The 15,489-nt window shown below is 46.6% G+C and overlaps 1 pseudogene across 1 annotated transcript in view; it reads left to right on the top strand.

Moving 5' to 3' along the window:
* Nucleotides 1-15,489, top strand: part of LOC311143777 (ceramide kinase-like protein) — a 53,803-nt pseudogene that overhangs the window by 21,296 nt on the left and 17,018 nt on the right. The window contains exons 3-4 of the transcript in view: nucleotides 1,365-1,428; nucleotides 5,615-5,757. The product of the transcript in view is annotated as a ceramide kinase-like protein (transcript). The remainder of the gene's footprint in view (nucleotides 1-1,364; nucleotides 1,429-5,614; nucleotides 5,758-15,489) is intronic.

The raw sequence follows: 15,489 nt of genomic DNA, 5'->3' as shown, positions 1-15,489 counted from the left end.
GAAACTGTTGAGCATGAAAACCACAGCAGCGTTGCAGTTCTTGACACAAACCTGTGCAGCTGGCACCTACTACCATACCCCATTCAAAGGCACTTAAATATTTTGCCTTGCCCATTCACCCTCTGAATGGCACACATACACAATCCATGTCTCAATTATCTCAAGGCTTAAAGCTCCTTCTTTAACCTGTCTTCTTCATCTACACTGATTGAAGTGGATTTAACAGGTGACATCAATAAGGGATCATAGCTTTCACCTGGATGTTTTGTACACTCAGTGATATGTCCACCTAACATTTCCATGTGACAATACAACTGCAGTGGTAGGCACTGGTACCAGAGACAGAGACCAGGAATGAAATATCCATGTGGTCCTGCAGATAGATAATGATACACATTCTCACACAACAAAACCTCATCTGCAAGTGTCACATCCATCATGGTGAAGCCTGTGATGGTTGTGTGTGTGTGTGTGCAAGGGTGTGCGTGTGTGTGTGATGGTGGGTACAGCTGGGACTAACCTGCTCCGACGGAGAGGAGGTGCCCCAGAAATGCTAAGTGGGGCAAGGCCATGTAATGCCATCTGCGGTATGGAACCCTGTTCCCTCATATTCACTATTCACTGACATCTCCCTTTGTGGGTGTGTGTGTCGGGTGGGGGCTGAGGTGTGGGGTGGGGGGGGGGGGGGGGGGGGGGGGGTGTGATTGTATCTGTGTGTGTGTGTTAAGGACAGCGATGCAAAGTGACAGTTACCTAGTCTCTGGAGAACTGGGTGGGGAAACGGGTGCTCCTCTCCTCTCCCTGGCGTGCCATCCTCTCTCCTTCCTGTCTCCCCCACACCCCCACTGTGGATATGCCCACATCCCAAATTGTCAATGTATCAACTCGCTCCAGTGCTGTTTTACATCATATTAGTGTCACTGTGTCCCTCGGATGTCCTTCCCCCCCAAACGTTTGACCTCTTTCTGCCTGACAAAACACACCAACTACACATGTGTTATTACTAAATAATGAACATCAGTATTGCAAAGGATTTAAAATATCCACACCAACTACACGTGTTATAAACAAATAATGAACACGAGTAGTGGCATTACTGACCTTGTTTTGCATACGTGAGAGAAGCATTGACACTCAGGAGGCAGCCTCTTTGCACTGCTTCTCTTTTCTTGATTAAAAATGCAAACCGCATGCAAGTATAAATTGTGCTTTACAGCCACCCCCATATGTTCATCAGTCATGTGCCAAACTAACATTGGATAGAGATACTAAAAGCCATGTTTTTGTGCCAGCCCAGCCCTCTGATTTAAGATTTCATTCATTAACACATTGATGTATTTTCTCTTGTCTTTCTCTCTTCACAGTCACTGAAAGAAAAGGGCACACTTTATCCGTTCTGAAATAATCTAACTTGGATGGATATGACGGGTAGGTTTGCGTGCCACACAATCTGTTAGATGGTCCATATAAATCCTCTCCATAAAATGATATCAGACAGAAAGAAAACGAACCAATACACTGATCTGAGCCAGTGCTCCCAGTACGGGACTGCAATTAATAAAGCCAATCACTTTATTATTTTCTTTATTAAGGGGTTAGGTAGGTAAACAAAAACACCACATTGATATGGAGTTGAGTAATCATCATGGCGAGATTCTAATTAATATGAGGTATTATACTGGGCTGTGATGTGAGGGTGGGGATGAGGGTGGAGAGATGGAGATGGAGGGATGGAGATGGAGGGATGGAGATGGAGGGATGGAGATGGAGGGATGGAGATGGAGATGGAGGGATGGAGATGGAGGAATGAGATGGAGGGATGGAGATGGAGAAATGGAGATGGAGGGATGGGAATGGAGGGATGGAGATGGAGGGATGAAGATGGAGGGATGGGAATGGAGGGATGGGAATGGAGGGATGGAGATGGAGGGATGGGGATGGAGGGATGGGGATGGAGGGATGAGATGGAGGGATGGAGATGGAGATGGAGGGATGGAGGTATGGAGATGAGATGGAGGGATGGGGATGGAGATGGAGGGATGAGATGGAGGGATGGAGATGGAAAGATGGAGATGGAGGGATGGGATGGAGATGGAGGGATGAGATGGAAGGATGGAGATGGAGGGATGGAGATGGAGGGATGGAGATGGAGGGATGGAGATGGAGGGATGGAGATGGAGGGATGGAGATGGAGGGATGGAGGTATGGAGATGGAGGGATGGGGATGGAGATGGAGGGATGGAGATAGAGGGATGGAGATGGAGGGATGGGAATGGAGGGATGAGATGGAGGTATGGAGATGGAGATGGAGGGATGGGGATGGAGATGGAGTGATGGAGATGGAGGGATGGAGATGGAGGGATGGAGATGGAGGGATGGAGATGGAGGGATGGAGATGGAGGGATGGAGATGGAGGGATGGAGATGGAGGGATGAGATGGAGGGATGGAGATGGAGGGATGGGAATGGAGGGATGGAGATGGAGGGATGGAGATGGAGGGATGGGAATGGATGATGGCACAGAGTCAAAGCCAGATGAGGAAGTAATGCCATTTCTGTGGTATGGTCTGTTCTGTTTATTTTCTTATGGTGACATTTAGAGTAGCTGTAATAAAAAGCAGAGCTACAGAGAGCGAGAGAGAGATAGAAGGAGAGCGAGAGAAGGAGAGCGAGAGAGAAAAGGAGAGAGAGAGGAGAGAGAGAGAGTAGAGAGAGAGACAGTGAAGGAAGGGAGAGTCCAGGTTTTTTTAAAATTAGTGAAAGTACTATGATTAGAACAGTGTGCCGGGGGACCAAGTCGACCCAGCCGAGGCAGTCTCCTGTAAAGGAGTGTGTGGGTGTGTGTGTGTCCTCTCCGGTGTGGGCACGGCAGGTGGCACTTTAATTACTTGTTCTGGAAGCAGTGATGAAGTACCTTCCGTCCAGCAGACTGCTGGTGTGTGTGTGTGCGTGTGTATGCGTTCTCTCCCTGTCCGCGTGTGTGCATGTGTGTGTGTGCGTTTTTACACCACACTGCCACACCATAGCTCCCATGTGTCTACATTACAGTCACAATTAGATCCTCTTAGGTAGCTCCTGTTAAATCAGGGTTGCTGCATTGGTGTCGCTCAGCGGATCAGCTCAGACTAGTCTACACCACCACCCCACCCTTAGGAGGGGTAGGGGAGAAAGGGGTAGGGGGCAGGGTGGGGAAGGAGGAGAAGGAGGAGGAGGGAGGTAGAGGCATGAAGAAGATGTAGGGGTGGGAGGTAGGCAGGGGAGGGAGAGGGGAAAGATGGAGGGATGTCTGGCTCATGCTCTGCAGGTCTGATATGAGGGACAGATGGAGCAGGTGTGAAGGGTGACTGGTAGAAAAGCTGAGCTCATGATCCTTCTGTCCTGCTCTCACAACCTCATTACTGTGGCCCACATATATTACACACATTATGACATGTATACACAACCAATATCGCAATGAATATCTCAATATTTTTTACATGATAAGAACAAATGTGTATTGTGTACTTACATTTACATTTTAGTAATTTACCAGACGCTCTTATCCAGAGCGACTTACAGTTAGTGAGTGCATACATTTTCATACTGGCCCCCCGTGGGAAACGAACCCACAACCCTGGCGTTGCAAGCGCCATGCTCTACCAACTGAGCTACACGGTACTATGTAGCCTATGTACTGTAGGTTGTTATGTTTGGATTTATGGTTGACGTGAAGAGTCAAACATATGTTCTGTTTGCATGGCAAAATCACTGGGTAAGTCCCTGAAGATTCAAGCTAAACTACTTAACCCAACATAGCCTTGTTCAGTTGTTTGTTGAACAGGATAATCTTTAAGCAGGGAAGCTGTGGTATTACTAATACAAGTGTCATGTAACGTCTAATTTATTTGCAATATCCCTCAAACTAGTCAGAGACAGCATAACATGCACTTCAATCAGAGTCACAACCTGATTGTACAGGATGAACACAATGCTTATTTCACACAACATTTTAAGTTATTGGATGTCCGTCTCTATGGAGGTGGCTTTTCAAAAAGGTTTTTTAGAGCGGTTCTACTTTGGGTAGAAAGGAATTGTGTCTAGCTATATAGGAAGCTTTCACAGACTGTGTGGAAGACGTACAGTATATTCCCTATAGAGGATGAGATTTCTAGAGTAGCGAACTTAAGGGGGAAGCTTTCTGTGTGGAAGACGTACAGTATATTCCCTATAGAGGATGAGATTTCTAGAGTAGAGAACTTAAGGGGGAAGCTTTCTGTGTGGAAGACATATTCCCCATAGAGGATGAGGTTTTCTAGAGTAGTCCGCTTAAGGAGACACTTTCTGTGTGGAAGACATATTCCCCATAGAGGATGTGGTGTTCTAGATACAGGGTCCTTCACAGTGGTCTTATTCTAGATCATCTCCTCTTTGTCTTGTCAACCCCAGCTTAATTAACCCCAGAAGACTGAGAAGTGTTGCGAAGGCATATAACGCAAATCACACATGTCTTCATTAACAGATCATAACTCATTAATCTCTGTGTTTAAGGAAAACAATATATTCTTTACCACTGTTTTTCCACGAAGTCCCTGTTACATGGGTTGTGACCCAAATGGCACACTATTTTCTTTAAAGTGCACTACTTTTGACCAGGGCCTCAGTTGGTAGACCATGGCGCTTGCAACGCCAGGGTTGTGGGTTCGATTCCCACGGGGGACCAGTATGAAAAACTGTATGCACTCACTAACTGTAAGTCGCTCTGGATAAGATCGTCTGCTAAATGACTAAAATGTAAATGTAAAATGTAAACTACAGCTCAATATCAAAACCTTAGTAACAGGCAAATAATCCAATGGGAGGGGCCAATAAAATACTATAATACATTTGTACACAATATAATCACCCTTTAATTACAACTAGCCATGGATTGGAGGCTAAACTAATCTTTTTAGAAACGGTAGAATAAGGTATTGTTCAAAAGCATTTCTGAAATGAACTGTAATAAGCTTTCATCAGTGTACATTTATTAGTAATGTGCTTATAGGAGCTTAATAGGCTCAGGCTAACAGATTTTAACCAATTACTGGAAAATGCTGCAGCCATGACATAATCTGACTATTCAATACATTTAATGGAAATTATCATTTCAATTAATTGAAATGGATTTGACTTATATACTAAACAGGTCTAGGTCAACCAGCACAGTGTAGACAGTAGGCCTGTGTGTGTGTGTGTGTGTGTGTGTGTGTGTGTGCATGCGTGCGTGCGTGTCTGTATCTGTGTGTGTGTGCGTTCTTGCGTGTGTATGCGCCTGTCTGTCTGGCCATGACCTGCATTACAGATGTGTTCTCTGTTTAGTCAGGTGATTAATATGACTGATTTATCTTGCTATGTCAGTATGTCATGTTTACCTCAGCTACATAGGCTGAGGGTAGGAAGTCCTTACTCATGCATTTACCCTGAGCTGCATTGAAGTGCACTGTTTCATGCTCTGTGTGTGTGTGTGTGTATGTGTGTGTTGCTCTGTGTGTGTGTAACGTTGTACTTTATCCTTCAGGGTGGTGTGTGTCGGCGTCGACGACTCGTGGCCGATTTATGCGTGTGCTGTATCTCATGCATGTGTGTGTTTTCTCCAGGGTTGTGGTTGTCGGTGGGGATGGCTCGGTGGCCGAGGTGGCCCATGGGTTGTTGCTACGGGCCCAGATGGAGTCAGGCAGGGACACAGACTCCATGTTTACGCCTGTCCGAGCACCACTTCCTCTAGGGCTAATACCAGCAGGTGAGGAGCAAGGATGGCTTGACCTCTCTCTTCTGCAGCTGTTCTCAATCCTCACCCAATATTTAGAACAGTTTTTCTCCGGGTGATGAGATGACCATGTAGTTTATGAAGTGTACATCCGCTAATACAACACCATATTGATTTGAATGGTTTTTGCTTGTATACTATTACACACCATCAGTCCATAGAGGTCATATGGTTTTAAACGTTTTCTTGAAGCATAGCAGAGGCTTCTCAAATTTGAGCATTGTGAAATTGTGTTAATAGAGCTAAGTGATTTCTTATCCAATCAAAACTGATTCAGGACCATGTAATTGACAAACATCACAATATTGTCTAATGTCAATGACATTTCCATAGAGAGAGTTATTTACTCCTCCATTGAAAACAAACTGGTCGTTCAAGCAAGGGTATCATTTTCAACATGGTTTAATTGCAATTTGGTTTGATTGCACTGGGAGATAATTGCCTTGTATTCGAGATGGAACCACAATTATACGGCATTCTATTCCACTTTAGAATGGTGAAAATTGGCTGTCCATCAACTATTGAAAATGCATGTGGCTCATGTGTGAACCTCATGCAGTAGTAGATGGTTATAGAGCAGGCAGGTCACCCGTGATACAAGTCAGTATTCGACATCCATCCATGTCTGAGGACGTCGGGAGATGACATGGAAACCGGCCACTAGGGTTTCGGTTTTGCTAGGGTGTTGTGGATGGGGATGGTAGATGGTGTAAGCATCTGATTCCAAAGGTTGCATGTTCGAATCCAGCGATAGAAAGTTGTTTTTGATATTTTAGTTTTAAGCCTATCCCAAACCTTAACCCGTAAGCATCTGCCTCTTATTCCAAAGGTTGCCACTTATTCCAAAGGTTGCATGTTCAAATCCAGAGATAGAAAGTTGTTTTTTATATTTTTATTTTTGCAAATGTATTGAAAATTAATTACAGAAATATCTAATTTACATAAGTATTCACACCCCTAAGTCAATACTTTGTAGAAACACTTTTGGCAGCGATTACAGCTGTGAGTCTTTCAGGGTAAGTCTAAGAGCTTTCCACACCTGGATTGTGCAACATTTGCCCATTACTCTTTTCAGAATTCTTCAAGCTTTGTCAAGTTGGTTGTTGATCATTGCTAGACAACTATTGTCAGGTCTTACCATAGATTTTCAAGTAGATTTAAGTCAAAACTGTAACTCGGCCACTCAGGATCATTCACCGTCTTCTTGGGATACAACTCCAGTGTAGATTTGGCCTTGTGTTTTTAGGTTATTGTCCTGCTGAAAGGTGAATTCATCTCCCAGTGTCTGGTGGAAAGCAGACTGAACCAGGTTTTCATCTAGGATTTAGCCTGTGCTTACTTTCAAGTCCTTAACGATTACAAGCATACCCATAACATCATGCAGCCACCACTATGCTTGAAAATATGGATAGTGGTACTCAGTAATGTGTTGTATTGGATTTGTCCCAAACATAACACTTTGTATTCAGGACAAAAAGTTAATTGCTTTGCCACATTTTTTGCAGTATTACTTTAGTGCCTTGTTGCAAACAGGATGCATGTTTTAGATATTTTTATTCTGTACCGGCTTCTTTCTTTTCACTCTGTCAATTAGGTTAGTATTGTGGAGTAACTACAATGTTGTTGATCCAGCCTCAGTTTTCTCCTATCAGAGCCATTCAACTCTGTAACTGTTTTAAAGTCAACATTGGCCTTATGGTGAAATCCCTGAGTGGCTTCCTTCCTCTCTGGCAACTTAGTTAGGAAGGATGCCTGTATCTTTGTAGTGTCACTGATGCCGCCGAGGCTGCTCCTCCTCCTTGCTCGGGCAGGCTTCGGCGTTCGTCGTCCCCGGAGTACTAGCTACTACCGCTTGATGTTTTCGATGTTTGTTTTGTCATGTCTAGTGGGTACACCTGTTACGTATTCTGTATTGATTATGTCACGTATAAGTTCACCTGTTTTATGTTTTGTCTTTGTATGTTATTGTCCGCGTGTCTTGGATGCCTTGTGTCGGTGTTATACTCATTGTGTCATTTTACGCATATGGTGTTTTTTCCCTCCAGTGTTGGAGACGTTTATTTTCGTGCGTATTTCGTGTTCTAGTAAAGTCGTCTTTACTTATCCTCTGTGTCCTGCGCCTGACTCCACCACCGCATACACATCAGCCTTTGACAGAATAACATACCAACCCATGGAGTCAGCAGGAGCAGCGGTGGTGCCCGAGTCACTGGAGGATCGGGTCAGCAGCCAGGACGCCATGATCCATCGACTCGGCTCCGCCATGCAAGACGTGATGGACACCCTGCGCCGATGGGAAAGGAGGAGTCCAGTGGGATTCGGCTCTCGCTCCCAAGGGCATATGATGGCACCGCAGCCGGGTGTCAGGGGTTCCCACTTCAAGTGGAACTCTACCTGGCCACCATACACCCGGCGCCCTCGGGATACGAGAGCGTTTCCGCCCTCATCTCCTGTCTATCCGGCAAGGCTTTGGAGTGGGCCAATGCCGAATGGAGGGGAATAGACGCCGCCACCATCAGCAACGCGGAGTTCTCCCGCCGCTTCAGGGCTGTTTTCGATCATCCCCCAGAGGGTAAAGCGGCGGGGGAGCGTCTGTTCCACCTCCGACAGGGGAAGAGGAGCGCACAGGAGTTCGCCCTGGACTTCCGGACTCTAGCAGCGGATGCGGGGTGGAATGAGAGGGCCCTCATCGACCACTATCGGTGCAGCCTGCGAGAGGACGTTCGACAAGAGTTGGCCTGCAGGGACACCAATCTAAACTTCGATCAGTTGGTGGACATGTCAATCCGTCTGGATACCCTGCTGGCTACCCGCGGACGTCCGGAGTTGGGGCCGTCCATTCCATCCCCCAGCACCTCCGAGCCGAGCCCAATGGAGCTCGGGGGTGCTGGCGCTAGAGAGAGGAGGAGAGAGATCCGGAGGCAGGCCGTCCTCTGCACCAACTGTGGCCGTGGAGGACACACTGTGGTTAGGTGCTGGGGAGGGCCTCCAGGGGATCGAGGCAACAGGTCACGCACTGGGGAGTCATTCCAGGTGAGTAGGCGCCCATCTCACCCAGAGCTCTCTGTTGTTCACCTGTGTATACCAGTAGTGTTTCCCCAGATTGCATCTCATTCCCAGCATAAGGCGCTAGTCGATTCAGGCGCAGCTGGGAATTTTATTGATCGTAATTTTTGTGTTAAGTTAGGGATTCCCCTCCTACCAGTAGATGTGCCCTTTCCTATCCATGCCCTAGATAGCCGTCCGTTGGGATCTGGGTTGATTAGGGAGGTCACAGCGCCACTAAAGATGAAGACGCAGGGGGGTCATGAGGAGATCATTCAGTTGTATCTGATCGACTCTCCTGCGTATCCTGTGGTGCTGGGGCTTCCTTGGTTAATCGCCCATGACCCCACCATTTCGTGGCAACAGAGGGCTCTCAAGGAGTGGTCTGACCAGTGTGTCGGGCGGTGTCTAGGTGTTTCCGTAGGGGCGACCACGGTGGAAAGTCCGAACCAAGTGCCCGCACTGCACATTCCTCCTGAGTATGATGATTTGGCACTCGTGTTCAGCAAGACGCAACGCGATTGCCACCTCATAGACAGGGGGATTGTGCGATAGACCTCCAGGCAGGTGCTGCACTTCCGTGTAGTCATGTGTATCCTCTGTCTCAAGAGGAGACGGCGGCTATGCAGACATACATAGCCGAGTCTCTGAGACAGGGATACATATGGCCCTCCACTTCTCCCGCATCCTCGAGTTTCTTTTTTGTGAAGAAGAAGGATGGAGGGTTGTGCCCGTGTATTGATTACCGTAGTCTCAATCAGATCACTGTTAAATACAGTTATCCTCTCCCGTTGATTGCGAGTATGACGGAATCATTACACGGAGCGCGGTTCTTCACAAAACTGGATCTCAGGAGCGCCTACAACTTGGTGCGCATTAGGGAAGGAGATGAATGGAAGACAGCATTTAGTACCAACTCGGGTCACTATGAGTATCTCGTCATGCCATACGGGTTAATGAATGCTCCTTCAGTCTTCCAATCCTTTGTGGACGAGATCTTCCGGGATTTGCATGGGCAGAGTGTAGTGGTGTATATTGACGACATTCTAGTTTACTCTTCTACACGAGCCGAGCATGTAGCCCTGGTGCGTCGAGTGTTGGGTAGGCTGTTGGAGCATGACTTGTATGTCAAGGCAGAGAAATGTCTGTTTTTCCAGGAGTCCATCTCCTTCCTGGGCCATCGACTGTCCGCGTCAGGGGTGGAGATGGAGATTGACCGCGTTTCAGCCGTGTGAAATTGGCAGACTCCAACCACGGTTAAGGAAGTGCAGCGGTTTTTGGGTTTTGCCAATTACTACCGGAGGTTTATCCGGGGTTTTGGACAGGTAGCAGCTCCCATCACCTCCCTGCTGAAGGGGGGACCGGTGCGTTTGCAGTGGTCGGCTGAGGCGGACAGGGCGTTTGGTAAACTGAAGGACCTGTTCACCTCAGCTCCAGTGCTGGCACATCCGGACCCCGCTTTAGCGTTCCAGGTGAAGGTGGACGCGTCAGAGGCCGGTATTGGGGCTGTACTGTCTCAACGCTCAGGCACGCCTCCTAAACTCCGGCCCTGCGCTTTTTACTCTAAGAAGCTCAGCCCGGCGGAACGTAATTATGACGTGGGGGACAGGGAGCTGCTAGCCGTGGTTCAAGCCCTAAAGGTGTGGAGGCATTGGCTTGAGGGGGCTCAACACCCTTTTCTCATTCTGACTGACCATCGTAACCTGGAGTACATCCGGGCAGCTAGGAGACTGAACCCTCGTCAGGCTAGGTGGACCATGTTTCTGGCCCGGTTTGTTTTTAAGCTCACTTACATCCCAGGGTCCCAGAACGGTAAGGCAGACGCCCTGTCCCGGCGATATGACACAGAGGAGAGGTCCATTGAGCCCACTCCCATACTGCCGGAGTCTTGTCTGGTGGCACCGGTGGTGTGGGAGGTCGATGCGGAAATCGAGCGGGCGTTACGCACCGACCCTACTCCTCCAGAGTGTCCAGTGGGGCGGAAGTACGTTCCGCTCGAGATTCGTGATCGTCTCATATATTGGGCTCATACGTCATCCTCCTCTGGACATCCTGGTATTGGCCGGACAGTGCACTGCCTTAGTGAAAAGTACTGGTGGCCAACATTGGCTAAGGACGTGAGGGTTTATGTCTCCTCCTGCTCGGTGTGCGCTCAGTGTAAGGCGCCTAGACACCTGCCCAGGGGGAAGTTACAACCCCTACCCGTTCCACAATGGCCGTGGTCTCACCTCTCGATAGACTTTGTCACGGACCTTCCCCCTTCCCAGGGGAATACCACTATTCTGGTCGTTGTGGATCGGTTCTCTAAGGCCTGTCGTCTCATCCCAATGCAGGGTCTCCCTACTGCCCTACAGACTGCTGAGGCTTTGTTTACCCACGTCTTCCGGCACTACGGGGTACCCGAGGATATAGTGTCTGATCGGGGTCCCCAATTCACCTCTAGAGTCTGGAGGGCGTTCATGGAACGCTTGGGGGTCTCGGTTAGCCTTACCTCGGGTTTCCACCCTGAGAGTAATGGGCAGGTGGAGAGAGTGAACCAGGATGTGGGTAGGTTTCTGAGATCTTATTGCCAGGACCGGCAGGAGGAGTGGTCGGGGTATATCCCCTGGGCAGAGATTGCCCAGAACTCTCTACGCCATTCCTCTACGAATCTGACCCCTTTCCAGTGTGTGTTGGGGTATCAGCCGGTTCTGGCACCATGGCATCAGAGCCAGATCGAGGCTCCTGCGGTGGATGAGTGGTTTCGGCGCTCGGAGGAGACATGGAACGCTGTGCATGTACATCTGCAGCGGGCTATCCGTAGGCAGAAGGCGAGCGCCGATCTCCACCGCAGTGAGGGTCCAGTGTACGCACCTGGAGATCGAGTCTGGCTCTCGACTCGAAACCTGCCCCTTCGCCTGCCCTGCCGGAAGCTGGGTCGGCGGTTTGTGGGGCCATTTAAAGTCCTGAGGAGATTGAACGAGGTATGTTACAGGTTACAACTGCCTAATGATTATCACATTAACCCCTCATTCCATGTGTCTCTCCTCAGGCCGGTGGTAGCTGGTCCACTCCAGGACAGTGAGATACGGGAGACTCCTCCGCCCCCACTGGACATCGAGGGGGCTCCGGCGTACTCAGTCCGGTCCATCGTGGACTCGAGACGTCGGATGGGGGGTCTGCAGTATCTCGTGGAGTGGGAGGGGTACGGTCCGGAGGAATGGTGCTGGGTGCCTAGGAGGGACATTTTAGATCCCTCACTCCTGACGGAGTTCCACCGGAGTCAACCCACGCGCCCTGCTCTGCGTCCTCCTGGCCGTCCCCGAGGCCGGGGTCGGCGCACGGCTGGGGGGGTTACTGTCACGGATGCCGCCGAGGCTGCTCCTCCTCCTTGCTTGGGCAGGCTTCGGCGTTCGTCGTCCCCGGAGTACTAGCTACTACCGCTTGATGTTTTCGATGTTTGTTTTGTCATGTCTAGTGGGTACACCTGTTGCGTATTCTGTATTGATTATGTCACGTATAAGTTCACCTGTTTTATGTTTTGTCTTTGTATGTTATTGTCCGCGTGTCTTGGATGCCTTGTGTCGGTGTTATACTCATTGTGCCATTTTACGCATATGGTGTTTTTTCCCTCCAGTGTTGGAGACGTTTATTTTCGTGCGTATTTCGTGTTCTAGTAGAGTCGTCTTTACTTATCCTCTGTGTCCTGCGCCTGACTCCACCACCGCATACACATCAGCCTTTGACATGTAGTGACTGGGTGTATTGATACACCATCCAAAGTGTAATTAATAACTTCACCATGCTCAAAGGGATATTTAATATCAGCTTTTTTTTTTTACACTTCTTTGCGAGGCATTGGAAAACCTCCCTGGTCTTTGTGGTTGAATCGGTGTTTAAAATTCACTGCTCGACTGAGGGACCTTACAGATAATTTTATGTGTGGGGGTACAGAGATGAGGTAGTCATAAAAAAATAATGTTAAATACTATTATTGCACACAGAGTGAGTCATGCAACTTATTATGTGACTTGTTAAGTAAATTCTTACTCCTGAACTTGTTTAGGCTTGCCATAACAAAGCGGTTGAATACTCATTGACTCAAGACATTTCAGCTTTTAATTTTTTATTAATTTGGGAACATTTTGAAAAACATATTTCCACGTTGACATTATGGGGTATTGTGTGTAGGCTGGGGACAAAAAAATCTAAATTTTATCTATAACACCACAAAATGTGGAAAAAGTCAAGTGGTGTGAATACTTTCTGAAGCCATTATATGTGACAAAATCAGCAAGTATAGTATAGAGAATCATTGTACCATCTAAACCGCTGTGAAATATATTTTCCATAACCCAAAATATTGTACTTTCAGCTGTTTGAAGTTGGTGTACAAAACCGAAAGTAAAAGATGCAAAAACAAAACTTAAGAACGGGAAGCATAGAAATAGCGCACATAAAACAGATCTACCGCTTCTTACACTTGCTTTCAATGAGAATGACAGATCTATAACTCACATTTCTATGTGAATTTGGTCAGATCGCCCAAAAAGTTACATATTGTAGTTTTAAACACTTCAGAATGTGTCTTTTGGAACAACTTCGAAATTTGACATTTGAGAAACATGGATGAAGAGAGCTCATCACTCCAATAATTGGTGGATTAAACCCTCATAGCCAAACATACACACACACACACACACACACACACACACACATCATGAATGACCCTACACACCACAGCCAGCAGCGAGGGTATCAACAACGCTGCCGTGGGCCAGTCCGGCTTTTTGGGCCAACAGTTTGACCTTCACGTGTCATTCTAGGCTGTGGTAGTGGGTGGTAAAATGGAGTGCTGTTGTTAGCAGCCACTCTGCACTCGCTGCAAATTGGCCGCTCAGAGATCACTGGTTCTCTTCATTAGTGGGTGTTCCCACGGGAGTATTTGTGAACAGTGTCTTGTCACAAACAGGAGAGAGAGGAGAGATAAGCACCGCTGTACTATGACTATGTCACTCCTGAGACTGAAGGAGGGATGCTATCATGTCTCCTTTGTTGAAGGAAATAATAAATGAACTCCACAGTTTATCAAAATTACACCATTTGAACTTAGAAAATACTGTCAAAGTAAACCATTATATTCATATTCTCAACAATATCCATATTTATTATCTATCGTACAGTTGTTTCATTTAATGAATTTGTTTGTCTACTGAGATTTTGAAATTGAGCTAAGGGCGGCAGTCTCGCTGGTTCGAATACCTCAGCCGGCAAGGTGAAAAATCTGTAGATGTGTCCTTGAGCAATGCGCTTAACCCTAATTTGCTCCAGGAGCGCTGTACTACTATGGCTGATCATCAACTAGATTCAGCCGCGGGATGATTTTTCCTTGAGTGGATGGTCAGGGGGCCGGAACATAATTACAAAAAATTTGTAGACTGCAAATTGAACGCAAGAAGCCCTAACAGATATAATATTTGACTAAAACATAATCATTTCAAACCTTGCTTACATTTGTATACAATCACATATATCTCGCTATTATGCGTGGGAATACTTTGGAACAGATTTCCAAAATTAAAATCACTTGGAGCTGATTTGCTGGTGTTTTTACAGTATTTTATATCCAACAATATAGCAATTATAAAAACAACAACAATTGTATTTTTTTTTTGCACAAAAACTCAGGGGCCAAATAAAATTTGTCCTACGGGCCGCCAATTGGAGTAGGCTGCTGTAAAACAACTCATTTCACTGCACCTATATGGTATATACAGTCTCAGTCAAAAGTTTGGACACACCTACTTTTCCAGGGTTTTTATTTATTTGTACTATTTTCTACATTATTGAATAATAGTGAAGATATCAAAACTATGAAATAACACATATGGAATCATGTAGTAACCAAAAAAGTGTTAAACAAATCAAAATATATTTTATGTTTGAGATTCTTCAAAGTAGCCATCCTTTGCTTTGATGACAGCTTTGCACACTCTTGGCATTCAATCAACCAGCTTCATTAGGTAGTCACCTGGAATGCAATTTCAATTAACAGGTGTGCCTTGTTAAAAGTTAATTTGTGGAATTTCTTTCCTTCTTAATGCGTTTGAGCCAATCAGTTGTGTTGTGACAAGGTAGGGGTGGTATACAGAAGATAGCCCTATTTGGTAAAAGACCAAGTCCATATTATGGCAAGAACAGCTCAAATAAGCAAAGAGAAACGACAGTCCATCATTACTTTAAGACATGAAGGTCAATCCGGAAAATTGAAAGAAATTTGAAAGTTTCTTCAAGTGCAGTCGCAAAAACCATAAAGTGCTATGATGAAACTGGCTCTCATGAGGACCGCCACAGGAAAGGAAGACCCATAGTTACCTCTACTGCAGAGGATAAGTTCATTAGAATAACTGCACCTCAGAAATTGCAGCCCAAATAAATGCTTCACAGAGTTCAAGTATCAGACACATGTCAGCATCAACTGATCAGAGGAGACTGTGTGAATCAGGCCTTCATGGTTGAATTGCTGCAAAGAAACCACTACTAAAGGACACCAATAATAAGAAGAGACGTGCTTGGGCCTAGAAACACCAGCAATGGACATTAGACCGGTGGAAATCTGTCCTTTGGTCTGATGAGTCCAAATTTAAGATTTTTGTTTCCAACCGCCGTGTCAATGTGAGA

Source organism: Coregonus lavaretus (genome assembly GCF_964263955.1).
Source record: "Coregonus lavaretus genome assembly, chromosome: 16".
Classification (NCBI taxonomy): Eukaryota; Metazoa; Chordata; class Actinopteri; order Salmoniformes; family Salmonidae; genus Coregonus; species Coregonus lavaretus.
The sequence above is the reverse complement of the archived record's forward strand: the minus strand, read 5'-3'. Positions and strand labels throughout refer to the sequence as shown.